We start from the raw sequence: 14100 nt of genomic DNA, 5'->3' as shown, positions 1-14100 counted from the left end.
CAATCGAAGAAGCAGAGGAGGCTCGAACTCTAGAAGACTCTATTAAGCCAGTCATTGGAGGTGCGTGTGTTTCCGCAATCAATGAGGATTTGTTACAAGTTTTAAATTTTCGATGAAGGCAAACGTTTCCCTTCGATAAAAGTATATACAACGTGGTGGCTGAGGTACTAGTTTGGCCTAATCATTAAAGATACTATAGTATCTATACAAATGACATTCGTGAGTTGAAACTAGAGTTTCCAAATGGTCTTACTGTTACCAACAATTGGTGCAGTTATAACACATACTACTCCGTAAAAGCACCTCTACACATGTTGGTATATTTCGGGGAACATGAATATCCTCCTCTGACAGCGATAAATTTCCAAGAGTTCCAGCGTACAATGGGAGAGGATCACGGTTATTAAAAACGTGACATCATCTATAACAGCAGGTAAAGTTTTGAATAAAAATTTTACACAACTTTTATTCTGCACAGCTTTTATCCTAATAAATTTTTTTCTTACAGGAAGAAATAATTACATGCATTAGCAGCACAAAATTGTTATATTTTAAGCGATAAAAGCTCAAGTGATTAATTATGATTATAAAAAAAATCAACAATTTTCTAAAGCGATAAAAACAGTAGAGTGTTAAGAAAAGTGTTTCTAAATTATGTTAATTATTATTTGTTTAGTTAAATATTTTCTGTTACAATACTTTTACTTGCAATAATCTATTTTTTACTAAGAAATGTTAATATTTTTGAGAATAACTTGTTATGGCTTACTCGTTTTAGATGTTGTACCTTACCAATAAGAATAGTCATCTAATAAATTTGAGGTCGTTAGGATAGTATGTCAATGGGTATTAATAACAAAAAAAAATTTAAAATTAAATTTAATACACATATTTGTAGCTTAAAAAAATACAAAGAAAAGAACATGATCCTGTCAAAGACTAATTATTGATTTTTTTTTTATTATCTCATATCCATCCTTCTTTGGATCAGAGCAAATATTTTCGTAATAATAATTTTTTTTTACTTTTGGTTACAATGCGTCAACGAGCTTTTCTATAAGAGGTTTTTTAATATTTTTATCTTTCTTCTCCTCCTTAATAAGGCTCTCGTATTTTGGTTTGCTAAAGATCAGACCCATGTTGTTAAAGTTGCCTGATCAATCGTCACAGTGGCAAAACCTCGTCTTTTTCACGAGGACTTTTGGTGGGGCCAACGTGGATCGCCTAGGCGTACCGTTCCTCATGGTGTAATAGTCGGCTCCAAATTCCTGAATTAATTTTAAGATTTATTTCTATTGAATTAACTAAGGACAAGGGCGTGATAAAATCCAAACATATATTTCACGAGGCGTAATTAAAGAAATAGAAACTTGATTTATTATACTTGGAAAGTTTACAAACAAAAGAATAAAGATAGACTCATCAGCTATCGAGCGCACTTACAAATAAAGTTTATCCTATTCGGCGTAGTCAATCGAATACACTTCTCCTTACTAACATACTCGAGAGACAAAATTCGGAGAATTATACAGGTCGCGCTATGTATCGTGGAGCAAATGCCTTGAGGGAGAGAGCGCACGCACCTATTACCTTACAATTCAAAAATTGGATTTTTGACCAACACCTGTTAATTCTTTTTAACACTCATCTATAATTAACAACAAAAGTATAGATTTATGTTTCTGTTTCTAACACTTTACTCATTAATCACGAGTTGACTTTATATCACTTAAAATAATCCGATTTAAAATTACGCTATCAGATTTACGAAAAAAAAGTACACAGAGGCTCGACGCAAAAAGGAAATCAAAGATTTACCCGTCCAGAAATGCAATGGTCCCAGATTCAGAAAGAAGAATCAAAATACAGATTTAACGAGTACGTATATAAAAAAGGAGAACACCGTCTACACCACTCAGCTGGCTCTGGCGCCACCACTCAGTTGATATATTCGACAACTGGGGTTTTACCATCCACTCGCCTTAATCAATTCGGGAACGAGTTGAATAGCTTCGTGGCTCAGACGGGATGTCTACTCACACGCTTGAAACAATGAGGTCCGATGTCGCAAAGAATCCCAAGGCTCCTCAGGTTACCGGGAGTAACCTCCTGTTTCCTTGTAGAACTCAAAAAAAGACTACTCTCCCCTTTGACTTTATCTGACTCATCACCTTGGTATCCCCGAAAATCGGACCTCGCGACTCTTTTCCCGGAAAATATATTGTGCAAAAGTATTATAAACAGACACTGCGTCGAGCCGCCTGAACTGTTTTCCCCCAAAAATCACCTTTTCAAAAATTTACAAAAGTAAGAGTGCTACAATATGTATGTGTTTAGAGATTCTGACGTATATTTATAAGTAGAACCTTGAATCGACCAACCTAATTTTTTATCAGGAACATAATTTTGAATGAACAAAAATTACACTGATAAGAGAGAAAAGAACATAACGGATCGGTCTTTTATAAGAACTAAGAGGGACTAAATTTATTCTTAAGAACTAAGATGGTTCCACCAAATCTCATCTAAATAGATCGAATCAGCATTTAACAAGTAAGGATAGTTATCTTCATAATCGGGTAGCAACGGAACTGGACTGTGGATCCTTCCTGTATCAGATAAGACGGTAAAAGTATCCTTTGAACTTATTGAGTCTTCTGGCCAAATAACGTGCTTTGAATCAAGAACGTCAGAAGTCTCGTCGTCACTGAGCGTAAGATCCACCAATTCAGGAATAGGAGGTTTGAACTATTGACGGGAGACTTCCTGCTGGCGGTCCCTTCTCTTACGTCTGAGGAAGGAAACGTGCCGTTTTTTCCGTCTGATCATCACCTCAACGAGACCTTGGATGTGCCTTAAATCCCTGAGGACTCGAGGACGATTGGACTTCCTGACTTGACGCATCATGACCTAGGACAATTGAAAGTAACTCATAGAATTACCCAATGATAACAAAAAAAATTCACTCATCAAGGACAACACAAAAGGATGACAATACATGATATGGAAAAAAAAGTGGAATACTCTTGTCCATTAAATCGATACAGGCACCAGTCTGCATATTCCTCATCGTGTGCTCATGACGAAAACGTTCTATCCATTGATCCAGGGACATGCAATTAAGGTGGTTTCTCCGACACCTTTCCTGTTTACGCTTGCGGGATTGGCGATATGCGTCATGGGTCACTGATTTGGATGTTTGAGTTGACACCTCATGAGTCGTCCGACCACCCTTGTTAGTAGACTCACGATGGGTCAGGATCTCCGCAAAATTTAATGAACTGGGACTGTGGTATAAGTTGTAAAGGCGTTCGTCCCTCTGTTGTTCTCCTTGACGTTCCCGACGGGTGTGAGAGTAAGTGTGGCGCCTAATCTTTTTTTCTTTACGTTTGGCTTCATTCTTAAGCATCCGCTAAACTGTTCGCGATGCATGTTCAAGGCCTCGCCAGATACGTTGGTAAGCCTTTTTCATGCTAATGAAAACAAACTAAATGAAAATACCAACGTGACTCGACCAGACAAAAAGCCGAAATCAACTCGTAAAGAAAGACGTTGGAAAACCCTGGGACAACTCATAAAAGGGGACAACACAAAAAATATATCCAGATTTTTAACATTCATTGAATTGAGGGACCACTGACTCAGATTCATTCCATCAAGCTCTCCCCATGGTTCATCAAAATCCAAAACCAAAACATCACCGTCAAGGTCATTAGATTCGACGATTGGATTCGATTCAAATCTCGGGTGGGTCAATTGTGCTTGCATGGCCGCCAAACGTTCCTGAATCCGGACCAGTTGTAACCTCAGACACTTGATCTTCCGATTAAATCTCTGACGCCTTCTGCGTTTGCCCCCCCATTAATTACGTAATAAGGCCGTTACTCGGACCTGTGATATACTCCGCGGATCTTCCGAAACTCGTGATCTGAAAGTTCATAGGTTACATTATGAATTACACGCGTAATTAGGAACGGCCCTTCGTAAAGATGTAGAAATTTCGCAGTTATTCCAGATTCGGCAATTAAAAAATTACGTGTCTTAACTATAACAGTCATACAACTTATATATTTGTAAGCTATGAGAATTATTATATTCATCGGCACGCGTAATCTCCTTTTTTCAGATCCTGTTTGCAGCGAAAATAAGTTTTTCTTCCCGATGAAAATCCAGTTGAGGTTGATGTGGGAGATATTTTTTCCAAAACAAGTTGGGTTTCTTATTTAAATGCAACTTGACTGGGGTATATTCCGTAGTATCGTGGCAAGTTTTTTTCATAAGGTCTTTTATCAACGGCACGTACTTTGCCCAACTACTATGTTTACCGACAACTAATGATCTCAAAAAACGTCTTAACTTCTTGATGACGCGTTCTGCCGCGTTGCTTTGTGGGTGACGAATCGCTGAGAAAACGGGTTTGACTCTTTGTTGTATAAGATGTTCAGACCAATGTTTAGACGTAAATTATGTCCCGTGATCACTTTGGATCCGCTTGGGCTGACCGTAATTGACAAAATATTGATTAGTGAGTCGTTTTAACGTGATCATCGTAGTCGCCCTCCTAATTGGATACAAAGCAACAAATTTAGTAAAGACATCGACCATTACCAATATATATCGGACTCCACCACGTGATGCAGGTAATGGTCCGTAATAATTGATAGATAAAAGATCATGTGGCTCACTTGGAATAATCTGGTGCACTTTAAATGTCATCGGTCCAGTATATGTTTTGACCTTTTGGCATGAGTCGCAAGACTGGATCTCCTTCGCGATTATTCGCTTTAGTTTCGGGGCTACAAAAAACTCGCTCAACATATGTATACACTTTTTAGTACCAACGTGCCCGTGAACTGTATGGGTCTCTCGTGCAACTTCCTTAAAAAACATTTTTGGGAAAAGGATAATTTGTTAGTTTCCCACGAATTTATAAAGGATGTTTTCTTTGTAAAGGTATCCTTTCACCCTGCCGTCACGACGTATCTAATCTTTTAATTTTTCGATCTTTTGATCCCGATCCTGTACGCCTCCTAAATCCTTAAGACTATCGAAAATCGGTGCGTTAGGGATACGGGCCGTTAAAGTAAAAATGGAAAATTGGTTCCTGGAATTCATCTTATCTACCTCCGTTTGTCTGCTTAGAGCATCAGCTGCCTTATTTTCTATACCCTTGATATGTACAATTTCAATATCATAATTCTGGATAGTTAGAATCCATCGCTCAAGTCTCCCAGTTAAATGCTGACACGTAAGTAAATAAGACAACGCATGGTGATCAGTTTTTACGATGACGCGAGCTCCCAATAGAAACGACCGAAATTTTCCCAAGGATCGAACAATCGCGAGGAGTTCCAGTTCAGTGGTAAAATAATTAACTTTGGCTCCTTATAAAGTATGACTGGCCATGTAAACTACGCAATCTTCACCCATTTCATCCGGTTGACTCAAAAGAGCTCCTAAACCGACGTTACTAGAATCGATGTATAAGATAAATGGTCGATCTAGTCGTGGGTGGGCCAACATTATATCAGTCATGAAAATATCTTTAATTCGTTGGAAAGCTGCACCTTGTGCTTCTCCCCAATGCCAACGACTCGCGCCGCGAAGCAACTCGAGTAGCGGTTGTAGGTTGTGTGTCAACTCACTTGAGAATTTAGTGCAAAAATTGATTAATCCATTAAACGCTTGGAGTTGTTTCACGTTGTGAGGGGAAGAAAATTATTTTATTGCCTCCACCTTACCTGAGTCAATGCGAATTTCATCACGAGTAAGTATATGGCCTAAAAAGTGTAACATGGATCGGAAAAATTTAACTATGCTGAATTCAACAGTGATACCCGTTTGCATGATCATATGAAATAATTGATCCAAATATGACAAATGCTCCTTGAACGTTTGTGACACACAGACCCAGTCGTCAACGAAATTGTACACGAAACCTGATACTTCATTTAGTCCCGCTTCAGATGCTCGGGATAAGGCAGCACTACTAATTTTTAAACCAAACGGTACACGACAATAGTGGTAAGGGCGTAGCTTATGTAAAAAAGCGGTATATTTCCTTGACTTGACAGCTAACCGAACTTGCCGAAAACTCGTAGTTGAGTCGATACTAGTCATAAAAGGAATCTTGTTACATTGCCAAAATAGATCGTTAATATCAAGAGCACCATCGTGATCGCTTTGCAGTTATTAGTTAATTTCTCTTGCATCGAGACACAGGTGGACACTACCATCAGACTTCATCACTGGCCTGAGAGGGTTAATATATTGACTGTTAGAACGTTCAATAAAACCAAGTTCAAGCATCCGTTTAATTTCTTCGTCGACTTTATCTTGGAATTGCATAGGAACCGGGTAATCTTTAATAAGAAATGGCTTGGAATTGTTAATTTAAAGGGTGTATTCGAAATTTTTAAAACATCCAGGGTGATCACTGAAAAGTGAATGGTATTTTCTTATCAATTTTTGTAATAATACATTTTCATCAGATGTTCAATTAATTGATTCATCTACGTGCTCGGAGATTTCTTGATTAGATATTCTTTTCACAGTGTCAAAATGTAAAACGTTGTTTTTGGACCCTTGGTTAGGCATACTGACTTCCTGTACGAGGAAAACATTACCATCAAGGTGATCCTCTACGTTATACGAAACCGTGCAATCCGTACCGTCATTAGAAAAACGCACGACGTTCCAGCCAACATCAATCATCAACCGTATTTTTTTTGACTATCAATACCGATAATGCAATCGTGTACGAGATTGGGAATGACCACGAAATCAAGTTCAAAAATACTTTACCAATCTTAGTGGCACAACGAAATTGGTGTTTTATCTTAGCAGATTTTTCCCCAAAAAATCCCGTTGCTTGCAACCCCACTATTGGGAAAGACACACAATTTTTGAAATTATTTTTATATCGTTCGTATACTTGGCCTGAAATGCACGTAATGCGGCTACCGGTATTGATTAACGCATTGATGGCAGTGCCCTGTGATTCCACTATCATTTCTGGACAACACACTGATCGATTACAACGGTCGTTCGGAGAATTTTGATAATCTTGTTCGTTCAATAATTCCTCTCTAGTAACTAAAAAAACCGAGTGAATGTCCGGACTGACGTCTTGCCCCCAATCTGTTGGCACAAGGACACTTTGGATTCTCACGTGGTTCGGTATGATTATTGAAAGCATCTATATACCCTTCTTTTTTTAAAAACCGTTTCCCATTGGCAACGTTGTATGGTTAGGGGCAATATTCAATACAACGTCGTTTAGTTTTCCTGGGGCTGGATTTTGATTTCAGCAATCTGCGACCGCTGTCGCCAATTTTCCCTTTTCGTTTGGTTATGACTTACTGGACCAGGGCTGTTAACATGACTACGTGAAAAATTCGTACCCATGTGATTTCCGTTGAATCCCCCCTAGTTACCCTATGGATGATTTGCGGGGCAATTTAATACATGTAGATTATTACATGGAGCCATTGTAGTATCACCATGATTATTTTTAACGCGGACTAATGACTCATTTTCATATGGTGAATTAAAACCTCCAACCAAATCAAGCGAATTAAGTACTGTAATTAGCGCATCAATGGTTTGGATATCTCATATCATAATTAATTGTTGTACTTGACTGTCAAAATTAAATGAGAATTGTCGCACAATATCGCACTCCACGGGTGCATTCGTTAAATTCCGGACTTTATTATACAGCAAAATAGTGTATCAGCTGCGAGATAGATTTATTTCTGCCCAATTATAACCCAATTCAAGTTCCTGACGAATAATTGATTGGATGCTATCGTTTCAGTATTTATAGTAGAACCGTGTGATAAACGTTTGATAGTCATTAATCGCGTCAACGACGTACATCCACCAATCATACGCCAGTCCCTTTAAGGCTTGCCCGATGACGTATTGAAACTCGTGCGGGCGTATGTTCATCCCATCCATATAATCGGTAAGTCCGGGTATAAATCGCGTTGGATGATCATATGCCGCTGCCGAAAAACTTGGCAAGTCCATTTTAAGGGCTGATATTGCGCGCCCCCCCGGGACTTCTTGGCGTATTTCGTTGCACTCTTGTCGACCCACAAAAAAATTTTCACCCACGGTGCGGGGTGCACGATTAACCTGTTCTAAGCACCGTTTACGATTGTCTTGATCTTGGAACTGATAAAAGAACTCTTGCCATGTTTGTTTGAGTAAATCGATGTTATTAGTAAGTGTCTTTTCGAGGTGTATATTGACCTCAGCTAAACACCGACACACCGATTCTAGTTCACGTAGTGAGTTGTGGCTGGAACAACTGTCTGAGTTTAAATTATTTAATTCGCGCATATCCGCCGGTTGCAGGTTGATGTTTAGACCAGATTCATGTATGTCATGATTTTGATCACGACTCGGGTTTATCCCAAAACTTCCGATCTCTTCGTTATTGACATTATACTCTAAACCGTGGGAGCGCTCGTGTGATCGTAGTACGTGCGAAGTCAGCAACAGATTTTTGTTATTGCTGTTAACTTTGTTTTTATTTCTTTTTTTTTTGCACCCACACCCAAAACTTTTGTGATCTGCGCGGGTAGATCAAGAGAAAATTCAGTCGTCAGCCTCCCCACTACACCGGGTGGTGTGTGATGCATCATATAAATATATGAGGAAAAAATTCGGGTCCCACCAGGGGTACCATACAAGTCCTCGTCTTTTTCACAAGGGCTTTTGGTGGGGCCAACGTGGATCGCCTAGGCGTACCGTTCCTCATGGTGTAATAGTCGGCTCCAAATTCCTGAATTAATTTTAAGATTTATTTCTATTGAATTAACTAAGGACAAGGGCGTGATAAAATTAAAACATATATTTTACGAGGCGTAATTAAAGAAAGAGAAACTTGATTGACTATACTTTGAAAGTTTACAAACAAAAGAATAAAGATAGACTCTCAGCTATCGAGCGCACTTACAAATAAAGTTTATCCTATTCGGCATAGTCAATCGAATACACTTCTCCTTACTAACATACTCGAGAGACAAAATTCGGAGAATTATACAAGTCGCGCTATGTATCGTGGAGCAAATGCCTTGAGGAAGAGAGCGCACGCGCCTATTACCTTACAATTCAAAAATTGGATTTTTGACTAACACCTGTCAATTCTTTTTAACACTCATCTATAATTAACAACAAAAGTATAGATTTATGTTTCTGTTTTTAACACTATACTTATTAATCACGAGTTGACTTTATATCACTTAAAATAATCCGATTTAAAATTACGCTATCAGATTTACGAAAAAAAAGTACACAGAGGCTCGACGCAAAAAGGAAATCAAAGATTTACCCGTCCAGAAATGCAATGGTCCCAGATTCAAAAAGAAGAATCAAAATACAGATTTAACAAGTACGTATATAAAAAAGGAGAACACCGTCTACACCACTCAGCTGGCTCTGGCGCCACCACTCAGTTGATATATTCGACAACTGGGGTTTTACCATCCACTCGCCTTAATCAATTCGGGAACGAGTTGAATAGCTTCGTGGCTCAGACGGGATGTCTACATACACGCTTGAAACAATGAGGTCCGATGTCGCAAAGAGTCCCAAGGCTCCTCAGGTTACCGGGAGTAACCTCCTGTTCCCTTGTAGAACTCAAAAAAAGACTACTCTCCCCTTTGACTTTATCTGACTCATCACCTCGGTACCCCCGAAAATTGGACCTCACGACTTTTCTCCTGAAAAATATATTGCGCAAAAGTATTATTAACAGACACTGCGTCGAGCCACCTGAACTGTTTTCCCCCGAAAATCACCTTTCCAAAAATCAACAAAAGTAAGAGCGCTACAATACGTATGTGTATAAAGATTCTGACGTATACTTTTTATTAAAACCTTGCACAGTATAACTGAAGCTGTACGTCAATTTTCATCAGTTATAAGAAGGCACTTACTGTGAGATACACTTAATTTTTTTATTTTAAATTTCATGCTTACTTTTTTCTTCTTTGTCTATTTTCCTACACACGGACATCGTTTTTGACATCAACATTAGTATAAGTTTTAGAGTCACTATCAACATCAGTATCATACGTTTAAATTTCATCAATAGTATTCCAACTGGGAGGCAGTTTAGAACTTTTTCTGTATGACTAATGAGCACGCCTAGAAAAAATTCTGAGTCTGGTTCTATGCTTCTTTCCACCAAAAAGCAAAGCTACAATTTTATTTGATGAGCTTTGCTAAGTGCGCAATATTGTTTTCTACCTAGACTTTTTTGTACATCATGAGTACCACACATACACGCCTTCGTTGAATATCGCGTATTAAGAATGTGACGCGATGGTACCATACACTGCTGACTGTTAATCACAGTACGTTCTATGGTCAATTCCGAATAAGTGGCAGTATTATCTTCATAAACGTAAATTTAATGTGCATTTTTTGCTGCAGTGTACAAATGTTGATGTTACTTTATAATGGAACAATCACCCTCAAACCAGCGAAGTCCATGCACTTGCTTCGACTGAAAGTCGTTGTTTTGGTGCACATCCATAGGTAAAGTGGAAAACTTGCACAGGGGCTACACAATCCAACGACTGATCACTGATTTCACAAGTGACACTACAGCCACTTTTTTCGACAAAAACTGTTGAGAAGCGTCGAGAAAATCTCTGATCTCAATAACACAACCATCGTAAAAATTCATTTTAATTTTGCAGCTTAAAAGGGTCGTACTAACTGTGATATAAACACGTATCCGTTGCGTTTGATGCTACGTGATAAACTAAGCAGCAGTAAAATTCGTTTATATACATCCCACACTCTACAAGTGTGTGTTTATGTTCCGTAAAATTAATCATTGGTTCTTAATATTTCAATCTTATGCTAGTTTTTAGGAAAAGGTTTTACAAATAACAACAATAATATAAATTAAGTCCATTTATTTATGACAGTAATTTTTTTTAAAAGTACAGTTTCACTAAGTTTTTATTATACATCTTCTTCAGAATCAGTCACATCTTTCCACTCCATGTGAAAGTAAAATTTTTTCATTCGTTTCACATTGGGAGTGGCACACATAGATTTATACGCACCATCATGATGAGGACATGTAGTTGCTAATGTTGGGAGTTCGAACTCTAGATAATCAGTCATATCATTAACATGAAATAAAATCTTTTCAGCCATCTTTTTTTCAATTCTCCAATTACAAAAATATTGTTAGCATCTTTGAGATTTTCTCGTAGCACATTCCCAACTTCTGTATAGTTAATATTACCAGATTTCCAATCTAATCCATGATAGTAGAGCTCAAGCCATAAATTTTCACGTTTATATTTTTGACTCAACTGACGCCATGGAAACGGTGGCCTAAAAGAAGCACTTGTGGTTTAACGTGCTCACTTAATGAAAGAATCGCTAATTCTTTTAACACACAACCATTGCCAGGCTTTTTCAAGCCTTGCATGTCTACTACATACTTCATCATGGCATATACTAACTTACATAACTAATGCTGTTTTATTTTTCTATTAGCGAGTTTAGACAAGTTTTCTTACATCCTCACTCACGGGATTAAACTTGATTATATGATCATGTAGAATTAGACAGTGAGCAGCTGTTCCTTGCGGAAAATTATCTCTTGATTCGAATTCCAAGCACATATCAACTGGCACGCTTTCCAAAGCTTCATTTTGTTTTGAACAGTCAATAACGATGAGTGGCATGTATGTAATAAAATCGTTTTTGTTAGTCATAGGTTCTGTTTCTTTACCATAATAGACATTTTGAAAATTTGTATACAAATTATAGAGTAAAAAAAATTGATTATTATTAATATTGAGATTAAGATTGTCATATAGGTAGTACTGAGAGTTAAGAAATAATTTAACATTACTTATATAACTAATCAAAGTGACAAGCATTGACAGCTTTCTGACCTTTACGATTTGTTTGAAAGCCTAAAGCAACAAATTGCGGCTTTTCCAGTCGATTTAATATTTTTACGGTCCAAACATGTTTCATAGTTGTTGAAAGAAGGGGATTTTCATACAAATTCCAATTGCGAAAACTCATAGAAATTGGCTTATCTTTTGCAATGACATAAAGCAGACGTATTTTAAGTCTGTCTGATGCACTTACGTAAGGCATGAGCCATTCTATTTGAGTCAATAAAATTTTAAAGTCTTTGTAAGCATTATAAGCAGCTGTTTGTACAACTGCATTTAAGTCATTTCTCGATCTCGTGAGGATTAGTTCATGCTTTGCATTTACTACAACCTTACGATAGTCCTCAGCAAAACCAAGTATCATGCTTAAAGGTATAGAAACATCAAAATAACCTTCATCACTCACCAAATTTTTTGTATCGTCAATATCTAGCCATCCTGCGTTTTCCAGCATTGAACTTTGACCTATATAGTGTGATATCCAACCTTCCATTAAAGCTGGTATACCAACATTTTTGCACTTATCTGTATCAATGGCATTCAGTTCGTAGCGAATTTCTTTAAACAAATGACAAATAGCATTATTAACTAACTCAGTTCGGGTGACTGCAGTATTATTGTTTAATGTAATACGTCCGACAATATGTTCAGCGCTTTGTGAGGGTAAGAGACATAAATTTTGATGTTGAATTGTGATGCGTATCTCATTACTATTGTTAAATACCGATGAAATGTAAGGCTGATGTGCATGAATTTCGTTGTGTGCAACTGATTCATCGAATGTGATACCTGACTAAACGTTTAGAGTTTCTTCCATCTTTCAAACACTAGGAAAATATGCAAATAAATTTTAGCCAACGATCACTTTTAAGCCTAGGCTTTTTAGAAACCGTGCGTTCTGACGTGTTACTAATTTGGTTGCGCGTTGATAACTGATTTGCCTTTCCCATATAGGTTTACTTATATATCCTCTTCCAAATTTTCTTATTTCCTTCACAATATATATAATACCAATTCCTTCACTTTAATTGTTTCACGTGTAGCCTTATTGTTATGACTTCTACTCGAAAATTTATCAATTTTCCTTCCTGGTCAACAATCTGAACTTAAAGATAATCTATTGCCTTGATTGCAACGGGTAGGTAAATTATTTATGTTGGAACTTCAATGATTTTATACCCAGAAGGAACTGCAGAAAAAAATTTACTATTCGTATGAAATTTACGTTTGTTTATGTATGCTCCAGTAGTAATGTTACACTCAACTTGAACGGGTACTTACCTTAAGAATTGCTACAGGTTTACCTGACTCATGAGTTTTATTCGGTGTGAGTATGCGTTTTGTTAAACCCAAAACTGATCCCAACGAGTTTTCTGGTCAAAAATCTATTGGATGGCTACACAGAATTATACTTTAAAGCGGGTTATTATTGGGCTTTACACTTATTGAAATATCTTCAGGTGTCAATATGTCGATGAGAAAATTTTCTATGTCTTGAATTTCATAGCTGCCTGTTAGTAAAGTAACCACCTCTTTACCCACGTAAAATTTATTATTACTCTCTTTAATATTAGATATAAAATTAAATGTGAGTAATTCCACGAAACCAAGGACGTAATTTTTTTGCGGTGAGAGCTTAATCGGAGGAAAATACTGTGCTTCGAGAACAGATAATGTACAAGACAAACTCAAAGTAAACGCGTCTCCCATGACGGTTCATCAATAAATGATGAATTTTTTTTATATTCCTTGCTTATGTACGCTTATAATTAAGCTTATTATTTAAAAATCTCAGACAGAGATGACCACAGTTATAAGTATTTAATTTTCGATATCGTTCGTAATTATACTTAATAATACCAACACCGAGGTATAACATCAAATTTAGCGGTACTTGTAGATCACCAAAACTATCAAAATGTGTAACGTCATAACCTTGTTTTTTGTATGCAACCTAATGAGTACCAGGACCATCTTCATTATCTAAATTAACAATAGCTGATTTATCCTGATGTGGAACATTAGATGGCATATCATTTCTCATGAACACTCCTTGAAAATGTGGTATCTTTAATATTTTTGCATATTTTATTACATCTTTATTTGCGAGAACTTGACTGGGCAGTTACTTTAAACTTTTTTTTTTTTTCTA

Source organism: Copidosoma floridanum, unplaced genomic scaffold, assembly GCF_036245765.1.
Source record: "Copidosoma floridanum isolate Cflo_tuat_1 unplaced genomic scaffold, Cflo_Japanese_pri ptg000020l, whole genome shotgun sequence".
Taxonomy (NCBI): Eukaryota; Metazoa; Arthropoda; class Insecta; order Hymenoptera; family Encyrtidae; genus Copidosoma; species Copidosoma floridanum.
This window is presented reverse-complemented; position numbering follows the sequence as displayed.